This window comes from Ictidomys tridecemlineatus, chromosome 4, assembly GCF_052094955.1.
Source record: "Ictidomys tridecemlineatus isolate mIctTri1 chromosome 4, mIctTri1.hap1, whole genome shotgun sequence".
In the NCBI taxonomy this organism is placed as follows: Eukaryota; Metazoa; Chordata; class Mammalia; order Rodentia; family Sciuridae; genus Ictidomys; species Ictidomys tridecemlineatus.
The window spans coordinates 46,150,077-46,169,890 of NC_135480.1; the positions used below are offsets into that span (position 1 = coordinate 46,150,077).

The 19,814-nt window shown below is 32.0% G+C and overlaps 1 protein-coding gene across 10 annotated transcripts in view; it reads left to right on the forward strand.

Moving 5' to 3' along the window:
- Sox6 (SRY-box transcription factor 6) overlaps positions 1–19,814 on the forward strand; it is a 580,734-nt gene that overhangs the window by 89,487 nt on the left and 471,433 nt on the right. For all 10 annotated transcript variants that reach the window (XM_078046426.1, XM_021727329.3, XM_078046425.1 and 7 more), the window contains exon 2: positions 10,049–10,120. The gene's annotated coding sequence lies outside the window, so the exon portion shown is untranslated. The remainder of the gene's footprint in view (positions 1–10,048; positions 10,121–19,814) is intronic.

Here is a 19,814-nt window from a genome sequence, read left to right on the forward strand (position 1 = left end):
AGTTTCAGGGAAAAAGCAAAAAGAAAAAGCATTTACAGAAGGCACCTAGGAAGCATTTTCATATCTCTAATCCTCACAAAGAACTTGAGAAGAGAATAGTAATGTCCCCATTTTAAAATATATATTTATTATTTTAGAAAATGAGATTATATAATTTTATATTCTTTCTTCACCTAACATTTTACACAAAGCTGTAATTAATTATTTGTCTCTACTAGGCTATGAAATCTTTGACATCACCAATTCCACTTCATCCATGTTTTCAGGTCTTTAAAACAGTGCCTGGTACAGAGCAAGCATATGGTAAATGATGAGTAATTATGATATATTCCAAATAATTAGCCCATAGTTACAAAATCTTTATTTTCTCTTCTTTTAGAATTGTTCCTCTTTTAAACTTCTACCATGAATTGAAAAATACTTAAAAAATACTTAAAAAAATATAAGGTGCCACAATATGCTATACAGCGTGTTCAGGCCATGTTGACTCTGCATTCATATAAGTTGTTCCAGTCTGTATCTAGTTAATAATGCTGCTGTTATTTTTATAATCATCTAAGTACATATTTACACAACAGGCGGTGTCAACTCATCTAAGTTAGTTGGTATTATTTGCCTGATACTTTAAATTACAGAGTTCCATTACTGAAGTCATTATTTGTGGTTAAGAGGGAGTGGCACTAAGAGTGGCAAGAAGAAATTTCTTAACATTAGGATCAAGATTGACCCTCGTTAGATGTCTTTAAATTTGTCTTGGCTTACCTACCTAGAGTAAATATGAAACACAGGCCTGTCTCATATGTTTCTATCTGTTTACTCTATAATAATCTGTAGACTGATTAAAAAGATGCATGAATTAAAAATCAGTATTTATTTGCAAGATTTTGTTAAATGGTTGGTTTTAAAATGTTCTGCCATTCTATTACTCTGTTTGTGAACAAAACTCGGAGAGAAAACTGAGCAGAGAGAGGAATCTTCCCCGCCCCCCTTTTTTTTGAGAATTGTAACACATAGCAATGTGAAACTGTTCTAACTACAATATTTATCTTACAATGAATTCAGATTGTCAGTTGCTGGAGATCTGGGATTGTGCTTTATTGTTCTGTACCCCAGAGATCCCTATTCATGCCACGAATCCTGTGGGCTCTCAGAAATGTTAATTAAATTGCTGGAGAATAGCTGTTGTCTTTATCTCAAATTAAAAAAGAAAAAAAAAGCATAAGAAATAATCTTTAAGCTAAATTCATGTTTAGTTTCTAATACTATCTTACATTTAAGAAAATATTTAAAACAAGAACTCCAAAATCACTGAGAATCCTTTCAGTAAGATAAAACATTTTAGTAATAAAATTTTCATTTAGCCCAGAAGTTCTTGAATTTTAGCATGTTGGCAATTACCTAGGGACTATGGTAAAAACAGATTCCCATTGAGTGGATCTGGGTGGAGCCTAATAGTCTTTAAAACATTTTAATTTTAATAAGTGCCTGAGGTGGTTTTTATAATGGTAGTCTGAAGATTGTTTTTTTTTAAATATATTTTTTTGTTGATGGACCTTTATTTTATTCACTTACTTATGTGCAGTGCTGAGAATCGAACCCAATGCTTCACCCATGTGAGGCAAGCATTGTACCACCGAGCCACAACCCCAGCCCTAAAGATTGTTTTGATAATCACTTTTTCTCTCCCATCCTGCTCACACAAGACTGCCTTTTATTGTTAAGAGGTATCACATATGCCTGAATCAGGCTACAAGAAAAAAGGGATATCAAAAAACACAGTAATGGGTGTTATTTCAAAGAAGTATATTTTGTTAAGAAAAGTAAGAGACATGAAGGAAAAAAAGAATACAAGCTTGCCAGGTGCCTTGGCATACTGGAGACTGAGACAGGATGATCACAAGTTCAAGGCCAGACTCAGCAATTTAGTGAGGCCCTAAGCAGCTCAGTGAGACCTTGTCTCAAAAATAAAATAAAATAAAATAAAATAAAATAAAAAAGTGTATGTGTGGGGAGTCTGGGGATACAGCTCAGTGGTAGATTGTCCTTGAGTTAAACCTTCAGTACACCCTACCCCAAAGTACAAGCTTATTGGGTGAAAAATCACAAAATATATTCCAAAATGTTTTTTGATATGTTGACCATTTTTATTTGATCCTGGTCAAGAGGCCTTGCTACCTTATATTGTATTTTTTAAATATTTGGAATTTTTGTGTAGTCAGGACCTCAAAATCGCAGAGTTTTGGGGAGTAATTCACATGGTGATTCTGTAAGTAGTTTAAGTTTGTGATACACACACACATCTAATATTTTTATTTTATTAAATAAATATGCTTTTATTTTAATAAAATACACACATGCTTCACCACTGAGCCACAACCCCAGTCCCAGTGGTGTATATTTTGATCTTGGTTTATAATGATAAGGTAGGTGCCTTTGTACAATGCCTTTCTAAAGTAAAGACATGCTTTCTTCTAAATAGTTTTATTCATATTTTATATATACATTATTTTTAGGCTGACTATCCTTGTTCACAGATAGCTGTTCTTGAATTGTTACTTCAGGAGAACAATAAAGTGTTGGCAGTTGTGAAAACATGTCAAACTTAGGTAATCATATTTCTGATTTATAATTCAGCCACACATGTTGGCAGAGGTGAAGTAGTGGGCCTAGGGAATGCAACGTTAATTCTTTTTCTACTGATCCAGAAATATCTTGACCCTGACTATTTATCAGCTTTTAAAGTAGGCTTAAAATATGTTACATAAAGTATAAGGGTATGATTCCTAGTGAGTTTGGATAAAATATACAATTGTAGAATATTAGTATGGTAGTGACTTCAGAAGAGAGGTGGTATAGCAGTTCCTGCACATCAGTATATAGCCAGACCAGCTGTAAGTCACCTAGAGAGCTTTTTAAAAAATGGAAACTCCTGTTTCACTCAGGAACAGTATGGTTTAGTAGGTCTGGAGTGAGGATAACAAATTTGAATTTTATAAAAGTTTTCTAAGTGAATTTATAATCACCTAATGTTTGGTGCATGTTTCAACTTGCAGCTCAGTGTGAGGATTCTTTTTACAATCTTCTTGACAAAGAGTTATCTTACTTTGTGAGGAAACTTACCCCATTGCTTTTAAAGATTTATCTATAAACTTAGTTTATCCCTAATATTGTTCTTTTGGAAAAAGGAAATAGAAACTAACTTTCAACCAGTTATTGCCATATTATACCAGTTGTTGTAGATTTTGTTACCTCTTCTTTGTTGGCTAGTTCCCTTAGTTGAAAAATGGAATAACAGAGTAGATGATCAGTTATCTTATGTGGCCCATGGACTCTGGGGACCCCTGAGACCCTTTCAAAGGATCTTCAAAGTGAAAATTATTTTTTTCATAATGCAAAGTTGCTGTTTGCTTTTTTTTTTTTTTTACTGTATTAACAACTGCACTAAAGATGCAATGCAATTTTAGGTAAAATTGCTGGTTCCTTAGCATAAATCAAGACACTGGCATAAATGTATATTAGGATTCATTGAATTCTTTATCCTTATTACTCATGGGGAAGATGAGCAAAGAAACCCAATTTTGCTTAATATTATAGATGAAGCAGTAAAATGTATTAATTTTATGAATTCTTGAGTACATTTTTAATGGTCTAAATAAGAAGTATATATAAAGCACTTATGCTATATATATTAGTATCATGAGTATCTTGAGGAAACACTTGAATTGAACTAAGCTGAGTTAGAATCATGCAGTTTTTACTTAAAAGAGTGTCTACTAACACTGTGGTTATTTAGAATTGATATTTGGCAGACATATTAAAAATAAATAAATAAACGAAGTGAGCCTACTCACTTAAAGAAAAGCAGCTGATAAACTTTTTTTTTTGTCAATAAAATTCAAGCTTTCAAGGAAAAAGTAATGGTTTGGAAAACGTGTATCCATCACTATGAACTTGACACCTTCCTGTATACTTAAAATCTTTTCTGGTGAGATTGGTGGTGATAATGAAAAATGTGATTATGAAAAAAATTTTTTTAAAATAAATGTGTCAACATTTTGAAATAACTCAGTGAACCAGTTTTTTCTTTCTTTAGCTGAACCAATGTATGATGTTACAAAATCATGCATGGCTAAAATATTAATTTAAAGGCCAGAAGACATTTAAGAAACAACAAAAACTTTATTAATACTATATTGTAATTAACATTTCTGGAATGACTGCTTGTCAAATTTTGAAGTAATTTCAAAGAAGAATAGCTACAGTTATCTGAAAAGACTGTTAAAACACTGCCACTTTCCAACTACATACCTGTATGAAAATGGGTATCCGCCACAAAATCTACCAATCCTAAGTATTGCAACAGATCAAATGCAATATGTGGCATCCATGATAATCTAGCTGTTTTAAAATAAAACCAAGGCACATCAGAGATTTGCAAAAATATAAAACAATTCTAGTCTTCTAATTTTGAAAATAGGCTTATATTTAAATAAAATGAGTAGGTTTATTATTATTTTAAATGATTAATAACTATTAAAATTTTTCAGCTTTAGTTTTTAATATAATAAATATTGATAAATGTCACACTAGCTCTTTGGGACTCTTTTTAAAGTTTAATTTTTTTAGTCATACTTGCCAGTAGAATCTATTTTGACATATCTATAAACAAGGAATATGTCTTATTCTAATTAGGATCCCAGTCTTGTTTATGTACATAGTGTTGAGATTCACTGTGGTGTATTCATATATGTACATAGGAAAGTTATGTCATATTCATTCCACTGTCTTTCCTATTCTTATCCCCGCTCCCTTCCCTTCATTCTTTGTTTAAGAACCACTGGACTAGCTGATGTCTACAATTCATCACCACTACATCTTTAGAACATGCAATCATTCTAATGTAATATGATTTTCATAAAGTTTCTTAGCCAATCTACTCTATATGTTTTGTCAATCTTCCTTCTAAATTTTGGTCATCAATATTTAATATTAAAATTATTAAAGATGTAATCGACCAGCAAAGAATACATGAATAGGCAACTATGAGTAGGCTTCAATAATTACTGTCTTTGGAGATATTTAAGATTAGAAGAAATTGTTCTTTCATGGGAAAAGTAAGTTATTCCAGGAAAATAAAGCATGAACTAGGTAGTATCTTAAGTTGTCTTCCTTGATACCTTAGAAACACTCTTTTGCCTGAGTGGATATAAGTACCAATAAGTAAATGTTTATTTTTTATTCACTATTGTGATGCCCTTAGTTTTAGCAATTACCTTTTAAAAATTTTGGCATTAGGAGCTGGGTTGTGGCTCAGTAGCAAAGTGCTTGCCTCTGTCATGTCTGAGGCACTGGGTTTGATTCTCAGTACTGCATATAAATAAATAAAACAAAGGTCCAATGACAACTAAACAAATTTTAAAAAATTGGCATTAGCTTAATATAAATTCTTTTGAAATCCACATTTCACATTTTATTTTTATAATCTACTTAAATTCTGCATTATTTATGTCATTCATTACTAAGGACAAAAGTAAAGCTAAGCATTATGGAGTTGAAGACACATGGGTTTAGCCTTGTAAAGGTATAAAGAAAAAGTGGTAGTAGTAATAAAGAAGTTCCCTTTCTTTGTGGGGAGGGGGAAGAAGGAAGTAACAATACTTCTAATGCAAAATCACATTTCCAGGAAAATTCATTTGATTTTGCATACAGGATAATTTTTAATGACCCTTAATTTTAATTTTTTTTTGAGAGAGAGAGAGAGAGAGAGAGAGAGAGAGAATTTTTTAATATTTATTTTTCAGTTTTTAGTGGATACAACACCTTTATTTTATTTTTATGTGGTGATGAGGATCAAACCAAGCACCCCGCGCATGCCAGGGAAGCGCCACATCCCCAGCCCCTTAATTTTAATTTTGATGAAAAGACCAGACATTCATATTTCGAAGTTAGTTTAGGGGCTGGGCTTGTAGCTCAGTGGTAAAGCATTTACCCAGCATGTGTGAGGCACTGGGTTAGATTTTCAGCACCACATATAAATAAAATAAAGGTCCATTGACAACTACAAAATTATTTTTAAAAACTTTTAAAAAGTTGAGAAAATAAATGCTTTGAACGCAATTGTTTTAACTCAGTGGTTTGCTATAATGTAATTATTGTTAGTGAACCAATAAATTAAAGAAAGTTATTTAACTTGACTTCAGTTTTAAACATACAGGGCTATAATTTTAAGTAAATGTGGACAAAATTTTGCTAAACATGGTTTTAGAAGCACATTAGTACTTTAAATAGTACGTTAGGTTCATTGGCTGTCAGGGTTAGAAGATCAATTAATGTAACCTCTCATCTGATTCTTGTACCTTCTTGCTAAAGCAAATCATAAAAGAAAAGGGGGAGTGTTAAATAGAAGAGAGAGATGGGTGTAACTTAGAGACAGTTTTAAGTAGGATTAATAAATTTAGCTTGAAAGCTTTTAAAGTCTAATTATAGGGGGAGGTGGCAGTGTTTTATTTGCTGTTTACCTTTGATCTCTTAGCTATTTTTGGTAGACTTGTACATGCTTTTGTGAAAATGTTTGTGATTTTTAAATTTGATATCTAGATACTCATTTGAAGTTACCCTGTAATTCTGAGGATTAAAAAAACGACAACAACAACAACAGCAAAAAACAACCTAATGTTACTATTTGGCTTTTGCCACCAGACTAATAATAAGCTGCCCTAGATCTGATTTCTTTTGAATATATGAGTGGTGTACTAAATTTTAGAAATAGCTTGATTGTTTTGTGATGCATTAGACATGATTTATATAAAATAACTAAATAATACTAATAAAAATAAGAAAGTAAAAATGAACTTGGAATTTACTGTCTAATGTTAACATTTTGTCCAATTATTCTTTTTAAAACCTGCATAGATACACATGCTTTTTGATTTCTACATATATACACATATATTTGATTTTCTATGAGTTGATTATTACTATTCATGTTGTATTTTTTAATTCAAAAGTATATTTTGGCCATATTTTTACATCAATATAGATTTGTATTGTGATTTTTAATAGTTACATAGTAGTGTTATGTTTATGTACCATAATTTACTTACCTGTCAGGTTATTTTCAATACTAGACAATTATAAAATGCTATAATAAACATTATATGTGGTATATCTTAACATTTTTATGATTAGTTCCTAACATTTTTTGTGAATGTTAAATTTCCAAAAAAGTTATGTGCAGGTGGGGGTCATAACATATGCCTGTAATCCCACTACGTGGAAGGCTGAGGCAGAAGGAGTCGAAGGTCAAGGTCAGCTTGGGCAAGATAATGAGACCCCTGTATCAAAGTAAAATAAGGACTGAAGATGAAACTCAGTGGTAGAGCACTTATCTAGTATGCATAAAATACTGGGTTTGATTCCTAGTAAAACACACATACACACACATACACATACACACACACACACACATTTTCTACCCTATTTATAATTCCACCATGTAAGCTCTTATTTTCCATACCCTAGCATCCATTTTTTATGAAATATGTTGCTGATATTATAGGTAAAATGTTTTATTAGATTACTTTGATTGTGAGAGGGATTAATATTTTATGTTAATATTTTTGTTAGTGAACATTTGTATTTTATTGTACATTTCTTTATTAGATTTTTTATGCATTTTTATATTCGAGGGTTTATAGCAATGAAATTTTTAAAATTAAGTAAATTAAGAATGTATAAAAGATTTTTAAAAACTTAATAGTGTGGAGCCTGTCACCACCAATGATTAGATACAAAAGTCTATAGAACATGTTGGATCATAGATTGAAATTCTTGAGGGGGAGAGAACTTGTTTTTTTTAATTTTAATTTTCTGTGTTCTTATAGTTTAGTACAATTCCTAACCCATGATCACTATTTGCTGAATGAATGAATGAACAAATAGAGGATTGGATCAAATCCATGGGTGATTGGTTGTTCCCTTTATACTAAACAGATTGTAATTTTCCAGGACAGATGCTGATTTGCTCTGGCATTTCTTTCTGTATCTTCTTACTTTTGTGCTGCCCTCAAGACCAAAGTGACTACTTTTATTTTTGGAAATGTCTTCTTCAGGCTAAACTCTTCTAGTTCTTAAAAAAGTAACTTAACACATTTTTTGTCTACTACTTCTTAATTCTGCCAGTCACAAAATGTTTGTTTGTTTTTTTTTTCTAAATTTTCTGTTTGAGGAAGTATGCATTAAGGTAATTTTCCCTTTTATAATAATGAGCTCTGTGGCCTTAGGAATTTAATCTCTTATAATTTTTTGTTATAATATGCTACCAATAGTAATCAGTTGATAATACAATTCAGAGTTGCTTTTAATTTCTATATCTGGACTGCACTGAAATGAAAAATGAAATTTATTGACTTTGTTTTGGTATATATTAGACCATCATTTGCCCTGATATGTTGTCTGGAATCTGAATTGCTCCAAAATTAAAAATATTTTTAGAATTATAGGTCTTAACTCCTGAAGAGTCCAGTGGTTGAAAAAATGAGATCTGTGTTAGCCACAGTATTCTTTGCTGACTACATAATATGTCCAAGTAGGATTGTATGATATCTCAGATAGAATTATTCTCCTGGATCCCCAAACATCAGAAAGTTATGAAGAAAACAATATAATTACAAAATTAATGATAGAACTACCTTTCCTTGACTAGACTCTACTATATTTCCTGTACATGTGGAAATAGGCCTTACAGAATTGCTGGAAACTGGTGAAACTGGAGTGGAGAAAGTCTTAGGCATCATTTTCTACTATTAAAAAAAAAAAAAAAGGAAGTCAAGGGAAGAAGCCTAATGGGATTAGCTACTGATACTTAAAGCTGTCCAAATGTCCAGGCCTTATTATCTTCAATTGTCAATGGAAAATAAAATAAATTATCTTGGTCACTTAGATAAAAGCATATTTTAGGGACTGGGAAAGGGCTGAATTAGATGTTCGGTTCATATCCCAGATTAATTTCAGATGCCAGTACTTAATCTATTAAGGCCATTTGTGCTATAATTGCAAAGTTGGGCATAGTGGTTCCTACAAATGTTGACCAAGATACTTTTTTTCCCCAGGATGAATTTAATTTAAACCTAGTTAGCTCTAACTAACCTAGATATTTACTGGCTATATTTTGAAAACACAAAATCAATCAAATCAGTCCCCAGAGACTAGGAAAGTTTCTGACCTAAATTAGGAACTCAAATTCCATTATTATTTTCATTTGAACTCTACTCATAGCCATCCTCACATTCTGGAAAGAATACAGCCTCTGTAACAAAGTTTCTTTGTTTTCATGGAACTAAAAATGTGCTGTATTTAGACCAAACAATAAAAATAAACTACTGAACTACCTTCTAATGCATGGGGGTTGTGGAGAGAGGGAATCATAGATATTTAGAGGCATAAAGTGACTCATTGTGCTAGTTTAAATTTTTTATAAGTCTAGCTCTGTGTGTTTGAATTGCATGTGTTACCTCTTCAGCCAATATTAAAGTGTATGCAAGCAAAATAATTTTGGATTGAATTGTGGCTTATACAGGATACATATTATATTGCTGAGCTAAAAATAATGGGCTCTACACTTTAGATAGAACAAAAACTGCTTCCTCTTTTTTTCATTTACTTATGAGGTATTACTGTTAAACACATTCAAGATACTCTCTATGAAGCTAACTTGCTGAGATAAATATGTTTTTAAAAAATGACTTGCCTTTCTCTATCCTATAAAAATCTCCCTTTGGTTTGTACCTAGTTATACTTTTAAACACTTACTTTATTACTGAAATTTTCTTAAAAAGCCATATTGGATGGAAGTATTCTTAAATGTAGAATAATGAAATAATTGTTTCTTTTGACATTATAATCTTGGAAAAAGTTGTTAGAGTAGATGAAGACAACTGCCTGTATTAAAAATAGTATGGTTTATAGCCAGAAAGTATACTTCTTTAATAAAGCATATAACCACAGTTTACTTGTCCTTTTTGATTTCATTTTGTGTCTGATTTTTCAGGTCACTTTCATGAATTCAAAGGCAATTTACCAGTGATTTCTGGGTGCTGGGGCTGATTTTTTGTGCGTAATTGTAAGTATTGGTTTATTTATTACTGTTCTCATTAGGTAGTGAAATGGCTACAATGTATAAAAAAATTCTTCTTTGTGTCTGAATTTTTATTAGTTTTTTGATACTTGTCACAAAGTATTAATTGTATTATTAGCTTTTTTTGGGGGGGAGGTAAGAGGACTATACAAAAAAATATTAGCTGGTGAAAAAGCCAATTTATTGTAATTTCCAGTGGGGGAAAAAAAAACACAATGCAGGGCCCATTATTTAAAAGCCTAAAGAATAAATATCTTCCTTTTTTGGAAGAAGGCTCAATTGGAGGAATGAGTTACCTTAAATATTCTAGTCTACATCACATGAATAATCTACCATGATAACTTTTTACATCTTCTGGTTATCTGGACTTGAAAACTACTGTGTGCTTGTGCTCAGAGAAAAGACTTGAGATGATATAGAATTTAAAGTGCTGTCAGCACATGAGGAGATTATGTACTAAGGAACCAAAGACTCATTTGGTGAATGTGTAATATACTTCAAAATGTAGTATTCCTTCTTTCCCAACCCCCAAACACCATTATATTTTAAATGGTAATTTGGTGAACAAAGGTAATTTTTCTCGGGAAAGAAGGTAAATTTTAAGGAACAAAAAAGACATAAAGATCTGTTATCAATATATATTTATTCTATAGAAGTAGTTGAGATTATATGACACATTTAAAAAATGCCTTTCTGGGGCAAGGGATATAGCACAGTGGTAGAACACAGGCCCTGAATTCAATCCCCAGCATTGCCACCACACATATAAACCTAGAGACCCACAGTTAAGTAGCTTGAATGGAAAACCTATTCATATGTGTGCATTATTATAAACAATTGGCACTTAAGGGGCTCTTTTATATTTCATAATAGCAAAAACATAAAAAACTTTTTCTTTGTTAGTTTACTGCTACAAATAAGTTTTAAAGAATATACTTCCAGGAAAGTATTTGAAAAAAATAATTTCTTAAACTGGAGTTTAAATGATTTGGTATTCACCTAGAAAGCAGTGGAAATTTGTTTAAAATCAGTTTTACCTTTCTGTTAGTGGTAGTATTGACTGGGTTAGACATTTTGGACCATCTTTTAAAAAAGTAGATTTTTATGTTTAAAATATTTTAGTAAATTTTGTTTATATTGAATGCATTAAGAATAGTTATTTTTACGAAACTTTATCAATTTACATTTTATTATTTGAAGATTGAATTCTTGCTTAAAATGAAATTTTGTAAACTTCATGGGTCATTTGGATTAACCATAAGCTTTTAATTTGTGTAAGGCAGAATGGTGAGGAATGGGAAGCAAAGAAGATGGAGAAAGAAATATATTATATTTTATTAGGGTTCTTGGTGACGATAGTAGCTTCTAAGGAGCTGAGTTTAACCTATTAGAAATCTGAATGAAGGGAAATAATTTTGAGCTGTCCAAATCTTATATTAGTTGCTTTGTTCTCTTTTTTTTAACCTTCGTTCTCTTTTCTTTCTTATCAGTCATTTTCATTCTAGTAAGTTTTCAGGATGATTAAAATTTTTACAGTGAGAAATATAATTACTGTCACATCAACCAAGGAGAATTTCCTTAATATATAATTTACAATTCTCATCACTCAAAGGTTTTCTTTCCTAAATTCTTCACTTTTTTCCCTGCACAATGGATACACATAGGCTATCTTTGAATGGAGGTGATCCAATTAGCTAAAAAAAATTTTGTGATTTAGCAAAGGGAAAGATTAAAATTAGAAGGGGCATTGTTGATATAGTTTTCATGTTAATTTTGGAGTTTCACTTTAAAAACAACAGCAACAAAAAACATTTAGTTTGATTGTGTCTGGTCACTGAAGCAGAAGTCATGGTAGTCAAACAGATTTTAAAATAATTATTTTCTTGTCTTGAAGATTTTCACATGCTAGAGCAGGGTATGGACTTTGCTGTTCCTTGGGTGAGTGAAAAAGCTTTGTTAGGATCATCTCTTGACTGATCTCCCAACTGCAGAATCTTCTTATTAAAGAGATGTGGCAGCATGCTATGACTGAGATAAGTGAGATGAAACTAACATGGCATTCAGAATTTTTAGTTTCAGTTTCTTTCAATTGTTATGGAAACTGTTCATCACCTACACTGGATGATAAAGCAGCTTGAACAAAAGAAATGTTAATCTAGTTAGGCCTAAGAACAAGTAAATGGGCTTCTTTTATGAACTTTCATTTCTATGTCTACCAACTGCATATTTGCTACATGATTTAAGGCAGAAAGTTAAACCTCATGGCCATGGGGAGGTTTCTTAGTAAGGTGTACAGAAGCTGGTCTGTGAGATAAGGAAAGTGGGATATTGTTTTGCACATCCATAAGGAATAGGCCACATCAAGAGTGTGACAACTGATTGGAATCTTACTTACTCACATCTACTACCCAGATCAAAAGAGGAAAATACTGTGAAGGAAAAAGACTTATGTTTTCAGAAACTACAATAATTATAGTGTTTTTAAAAATTAAACTACCTGTCTCTTTTCTCAAAGTAGGCATTGTGTAAGAAGACCTTATTTCCCATGTCAGTAACTCACATTCAATTTTTTTATCTCTAATGAAAAAATAATTATGTAACTCCAACTATTCAGTTTCACTATGGCAATAAATAATTGGTTAAATAAAACAACAACAAAGGTAGTTCATTAGGTACCCTGCTTTTCCAGGTTACTCAAGCCACATTAGTAATTTGATCAATGAATTCCCTTTTATAAAGTTCTGTCTCAGTTCATGGTTTCTATTAGCAACCTTTTCCCTAAAGCCTCTCACTTGTTCTTTATTGTCTGGTACAAAAAGTGAGAATTGTTTAATCCCAGGCTTGAGGCACTAATAATACTATTTTAAGTTGGTATAATTCTTTATTTTGCAGATATTAAAAACTCTGTAATATGTGTAGGAATTATCCTCATTTTTGCAGAGTAGCAGGACTTGAACTTGAATTCATGGTATAAATTCAGTGATCTTTCCACAATACCATGCTGTTTTCTCTGAGAGAGTTTCCGAGGTTTTCCATCACTATCTCAGACTTCACATGGTTACTGAATAAATAATTTTGAAAAGTTAAGGTAAAGTAAGTAGGAGAAGAGATTGCAGAAAGCCTTCTACTACTACTTCATTTCTTCATTTTCCTGGGGCATTTGGTTTTCCCTGACATTTTCTAACACTTCAATCCCCAAACTACCACATGTCATCACTTCAGCTGAATTTTTTTTGAATTGCATAGATTTTTAGGAAACAAAGAAAATCACAAATTCATGTCTTTGTGGTATTTTAAAATGGAAAGAAATCAGTTTCAGACTGATCAGAGCCCAGACCAAAGCTCCCTCAGTGAGAACATCTGTGATTTTAAGGACAAGTAGCTCTAAGTGCATTATCTTTAAAAAATATTATTCCAAGCTAATCTTGACATAGAGCAGGTAAATAAAAAAGATGAGCTGTGAAAATCCACAAATAGGGCTTGAATGCCATTTTCCATGACAACGGGAGCTGCCCCATGAAAGCATTAATGCTGGGAATGTAAGGAATTTAAAATTGTACCTTTTCAGTTTTACAGTTGTGTGCTCATGTTAATTAGAGATATACTGACATTTGAAGTATCTGCATTAATATACACAGCTACTATACATTTGTGAACTGTGGCCAGAAATCTACTTTAATTGAAAGGAATTTGGTAATCTGAATGTGGATATCCATTACATTTTAAGCTTTTAAGTTTTATATACTAGTGTCCTTAGATACTTGTGCTTCATGCTGTCTCTAGTTTTTATTTCTAATTTATACCTGAAAGGAGAGCCTGGTCTATTTTTAATCTCCTAGTGCTGTTTTGGAGTAATACTGATAGAATTTTGAGAAAAAAAAATGTTTTTAATAGTGTCCTTTATTTGCTGTAATTTTGAATCTGTTTTTCCTCTATGACTTTCTAAATTGCTTTTTTTTTCTTGCAAACTGTTAAAATGGCCTGCCACTGCAATAAGGTAGGATTTGGGTTTATGGAATTAGCTTCATTGGCTATATTTAAGGACAAAAAAGCTACCCTTTACAATCATATAATAGTTTTAGCCAGAGAAGCCCAATATTAAAGACCTTGATGAGATGAACACTGAAGAGGCATTCTGGTTTTTCCAGTAGAGCTGGGTTTCATTCTTTTGTTTAGATGTCAACCCATGCATCTCAATTTTTTGTTGGTAAATATGTTTACAATAGCTTGCTTTCTTGAGGTTATCTTTAGCTCTAGATTTAATGCCTTGTCTGTTTTATATTTAAAGTAAGACTTTACATCAATTTTTTGCAAGATCTTGTTTCTTTTTTGAAAAAATGTGTTCTTTTTAGATATACATGACAGTAGATTGTATTTTGACATTTATACACACATGGAGTATAACTTTCCATTCTCATGGTTGTACATGATATGGAGTTACACTGGTTGTGTATTCATATATGAACATAGGAAAGTTATATACAATTCATTCTACTGTTGTTCCTATTCCCATCCCCCCTCCTTTCCCTTTATTCCCCTTTGGCAAGCTCCTGTTTCTTAAGCATCTGCCCCTCTGAAATTTTAACCTAATCATTTTGTGCTTATTGTCTTATGAAACTCCTTCACTTACTTTTAACCAATCGATGAGAATTACACAAGACCAGTTAGAAAGAAGGTTCCTTTTTGTTGCACCAGAACAAACTCTAAAAAAGTCCCATAATATTCAGGACTTGTTTCATTAAACCATTTTACTGGTACAGTTAAACCACTGAGACCTCGGACCATTAAAATTTACTCAGTACTGTTTTTATTATGGTCTTTTACTCTTCATTATTTCTTTTTCTCTGTATGAAGTTCCTCTGTTCTTCATTCTTTCATGTTGCTTACTACATATTGTGCCATCACAGCACATTTGGTAATTTCAAGTTAATTGCTCAATTATCAGTGATAGTCATGAAGCACTTGAAACATGCGCAGTGGGAGATTTTTTAAATTTCAAAATAAGTTGGTGTGTCATAATCTTAAATGTGAAACATGCCAATATCTGCAGGCATAAAAATATACAGCCTGAGCTAGGCATTTCAGGGAAAGCAAAAACCTACTCTAAAAATCAGGGCTTTTGTCTGGCATTGAAGTGTTTCATCTTTGCTAATTTCAAACAACTTGTCTAAATTTGATCTTGGTTTACTTTTCAAATTCTAAAAAAATTGTTCAGATTTATAAAGGAAAGGGGAATTAAAACTATTGATTTTGTTTGAGTGTGTTACCGGAAACTCGAAAATCACATATTCACTCTAAAGGGGAATTTGGTGTGAGGTAGACCATGTTGGATGCCATTCAAGGAAGGTGACTTATTAAAGAAGCAGAAAAAATCTTTTATATTGTTTATTCAATCATAAGGCAAGTCTATAAGCAGATAACTGCCTTAAAGTAAAGGTGGTATATTGATTTATTTATGTTGAAAAGACCCCACAAGAACAATGACCATTAGAGATTTATTTTCAATTCTATACAGCAATATTCTTGGATGCCTTTGAGACAACTTACATATTAAGACAAAATAATTTTTGTAACTCTTTTGGCAACTAGGCAAACTATCATTAGATTTTTGCATTAGTGTTCAGTTTAGGGTTTTCTATAAACTAATGTAGTGCCAACAGCTCTTTTAAAAATGGTATTATGGTTCTTTCACGTTTTAATAGCACTATAGTAAAGCTGAATTTACTGACTACATTTGAAGGTGGAGTAGAGCTGCATAAGAGTCAACATTAAAGTGATTCAGTGCCTTTTGGAGAAGAATTTTTATTAACTTGAGATTGGAAACAATGTGGGGTTTGAGGGTAATTTTCTAAAAGTTGCTAATAAATTGGGATATTTTCCCCCAAAGCTGCTCTCTGAACTTTTTAACCCAGAAGATGAGTTTAATCATTTTCTAGTACTATAACTTTTATTATTATTGAAAGGGTTAAGTGTATATAGAGAAGGGGAAATATAGTCTTTATTTGACTTGGGTAGACGAAGAGGTGTCAATAACCTCACTGATTATGCACAGCTATCCTACATAATTATAAGTAAGATGTGAAATATAATCTGCCTATAGTTCAAGAAAATGTAAAGTTATTGACTACTAGAAATATTTTAGTAGCTAGTTTCTAAAGATTATTTGAAAAATTAACAAACTAGTTTATTTTGTTGCACCTTGCCTCTACTCACTCGCAGCATACAATTTTATTTCAAAGTACATGTTTCATGTATTTTGGAGTTTTGGTATAAAATTTTTCATTTCATCATCAGTTTTTTGCCAGTACCAAAGCAGCAGATTTTTAATTTTTTATTTTACCTCTGGACTTTTATCCTTTTGGAACACACAAACACAACAAGAAGATATGTTTAACAGTTAATTATTACTTTTCTCTTTTTGATCTTGGTATTGTAAATAACTAAGCAATAGCATTAATGAAATCCAAGTCAGCATCCCTGTAACTATTAGGCAGAATACAAATTAAAAAAATTTTTTTTGTAGTACTGGAGTTTGAACTCAGGGGTACAGGGTGATTGATCACTGAGTTGTAACCCCAACCCCTTTTATTTTATCCTGGGAAAGGGTCTCACTAAGCTGTCCAGGATGGCCTTCAACTTGCAATCCTCCTGCTTTATTCGCTCAAGTAGCTGGGATTATAGGCATGTGCCACTGCTACCAGGCTGATTTTAAACCTATGGCTTGGTTTTAATTACTACCATTAGTGTTCTGAGTTTCAATGAATAAAGCAAAACAGAAATCTAGATATATTATTTCTCATGTGAGTACAATTTTCCCCATTATTTTACATAATATAGCACCGTCAGTCAGAATAGATTGTTTTAAAGATGGGATTAATCTCCCATAATTTGGTATCTGATATAGCATTCATTGACTGTCTGACAGCTTTAAGTGATAAAAACCTTCTGGGATTTGTCTTGGTAATGGCATATGTGAACTCACTGATTATGTCAATTCTGTGACTAATTTGAGGGATCCCCCTGACTACCCTGGACTTTCAGTTGCAGGACCAACATCTAAGAGACAGTACTGGTGGAAAGCTAAGAAACTGACTTGAGAAATACAGGTATAAACAGGAAAGAGTATTGGAAAACTTTGAGGGCCTGGAGTTTTTTGAGAAGACATGGTTGAACAAATGGATGAGTTACCTATCTTTCCAACTTCATTGCAATAATTGAGAAGATGAGAAAAAGGAAATGAAATATGTGAAGTAAGAGATGATCAAAATAGCATATTTTTGTAGAACCATAAAATGGATTTTGAGATTGTTTTTCAAGATGTGGGAATATTTGTTTGGATCAGACAATAGTAACTTAAGAGGGTTTCTACAGTTTCCCCTCTAATTTGTTTCAAGTTTATTGATTTCAATTCAATGCTTTTTAAGTAGAACTGTAAGAATTTTAGGAAATATATGCTTCCCTGAAAAAAAATAAGAATAATTTTGCTTTCTTTGGGTAAAGATTAATATGGGTATATATGAAAATTATCACTTATATAGCACACTGTAATATTATATATGAGAGACCTTTAGGAAATTCTCATTCATTGTAACTATGAACAATCATCCTTACATCTATTAGAGGAAAGAATGAGGTGAATTAGGTTTCAGATATGGTATATGATGTTTTAGTCTTGGGAGTTGGAAAGCTCTTTGGAATCATTCTCTGAAAAGTGACTTAATGAATTCTGTGTAATGAATTCTGCTTCCTTTTCCTTTCCTCTTTCCCTTTTTCTCCCCTTCCTTTCCTTCCTCCCCTTCCTTTCTTTCTTCCCTTCTGAACTTTCTTTCCTTCATTTAGAGGTAGTTTGTTTTTAGTCTGTATTCTGCTTGCCAAATTGAGGATAATGCTTAACACATATTCCTTAAATTGTATACAGGATCATCTTTCTGATTAGAAACTGAAGAATCCCATTTTTTTAAAATGAACAAAGGATACTTTAGTTCATTTTGTACAATCAAAGGAAGTTGAAGAACTGTTGGGACTAGTTATTATTGTGAGATAAAGATAGTATCATTGGAAAGAAATTGTAAACTTTATTAGCTCAGAAGTTTACTAAACCTGAATTAAGATTTGTCAAGTTTTATTTGAATGTTTGCTAAGAATAGAATAGAGCAATGATTAAGGTCTAAAAGAAGTTTTGAAAAGTTTTTAGAAAAATCTCCTACAATGAGATATTCTATATAAACACATACTTAAAACTTGTTAGGGAAGTTCTTAGTTATGTTTCTTTGGCATTTCTTTTATGTAGCATGAGTTCTTGAATTGATTGCTTCTTGAGAATAGTTTGGGATAAATAGGATAAATATGCCATGCTACTAAATGAGTAATGTTCATAAGTTATTTAAAAGATATTAAGCAGAAGATGAAATGTACATATGCCTATAAGAAGGTTGTGGCTTGATTAAGGTTCTGATTATATAGAAAACTGAATATAACAGAAAGTTGTGCAGCAATTTGAAATGTCTAGAGGGAATTTTCCCACAATAGCACTCAACATTGTTCTAACACTTCATAGTATGGGTGGCAGGAGAGGACTGGGAGGGAATAGAAAGGGATGTATACTTGGTAAAGAGAAACTAACAAAAAATAGCTGGTGCTTGTGTTAAGAACCTGCATGGGCTAGATGTTGTGCTAGGCATTTTTACATTGTTGTTTTTAATCCTTTCAACAAACCTGAGATACTTTACTCTCCTAATCTTTAATTGTTTTATCTCAATTATAATTTCTTTTTTTTACCTTCATAGCACTTAAAATTATTGACATTTATCATATATTTGTATTTTTATTTAACATCTATTTTGTTCACCAGACTAAAAACTCTGTCAGGGCAAAGACCTTGTCTGTTTTGTTCAAATCTGTATCACAAGTTTCCTGCAGAGTGCCTAACACATATTAAGTTCCCAGTAAATATGTTTTTAAAGAATGAATACGTGAACAAAAAAATAAAGTAATGAAGGAAGGAAGAAATTCAAGGAAAAAAAGACAGAGCTAAAATTTAAACAGGTTTGTTTGACTTCATAGCCTATTTGTTCCAACCCCAGAGAGGTTTCATTAGAATATTCTTAGTTATGAATTTATCTGGTAAAATTTCCAATACACCTGTCTCAGAACATCTCAAATATTTGGCCTCAGAACTGTTACATCTTAATATGAGAATGAATGCCATGAAAAAGACCTATCTCATCTTTTTCTCATTCTGTTGGAATATTACAACCATCTTATGCTAATAGGTCTCTATAGATTTATAGCTATCATAGTCTGGATTTCTAGGTATCTGTTTTTCCTACAAAGAGAGTGCATTTCTCTTTTTCATTTCCTGAGACGGATTTTTAACTTAGGCCTCTGTACCTAAATTGAATTTTGGTAGTGGGCAGATTGGTGGATATACATCTACTCTGCTGAATTTTTCCTTGGAGAGGTGTGTCACTGGGGGAGGAACTGGGCTCAAACAACAGAGTTCTTAGTCTGGCAAGTGCCAAGCTTTGGGGCTTGGTTTGTTCCTTTAGCAATGACCTCATTTTTCATGCTTGATTATTTTCCTTGTTGTTAATGGATACGATTTCAAAGATTTTAATTTTCATTAATTTCATTACTCTTTGTTTTTGCTTAGTGTTATTGATCATTTTTGTTCATGGTG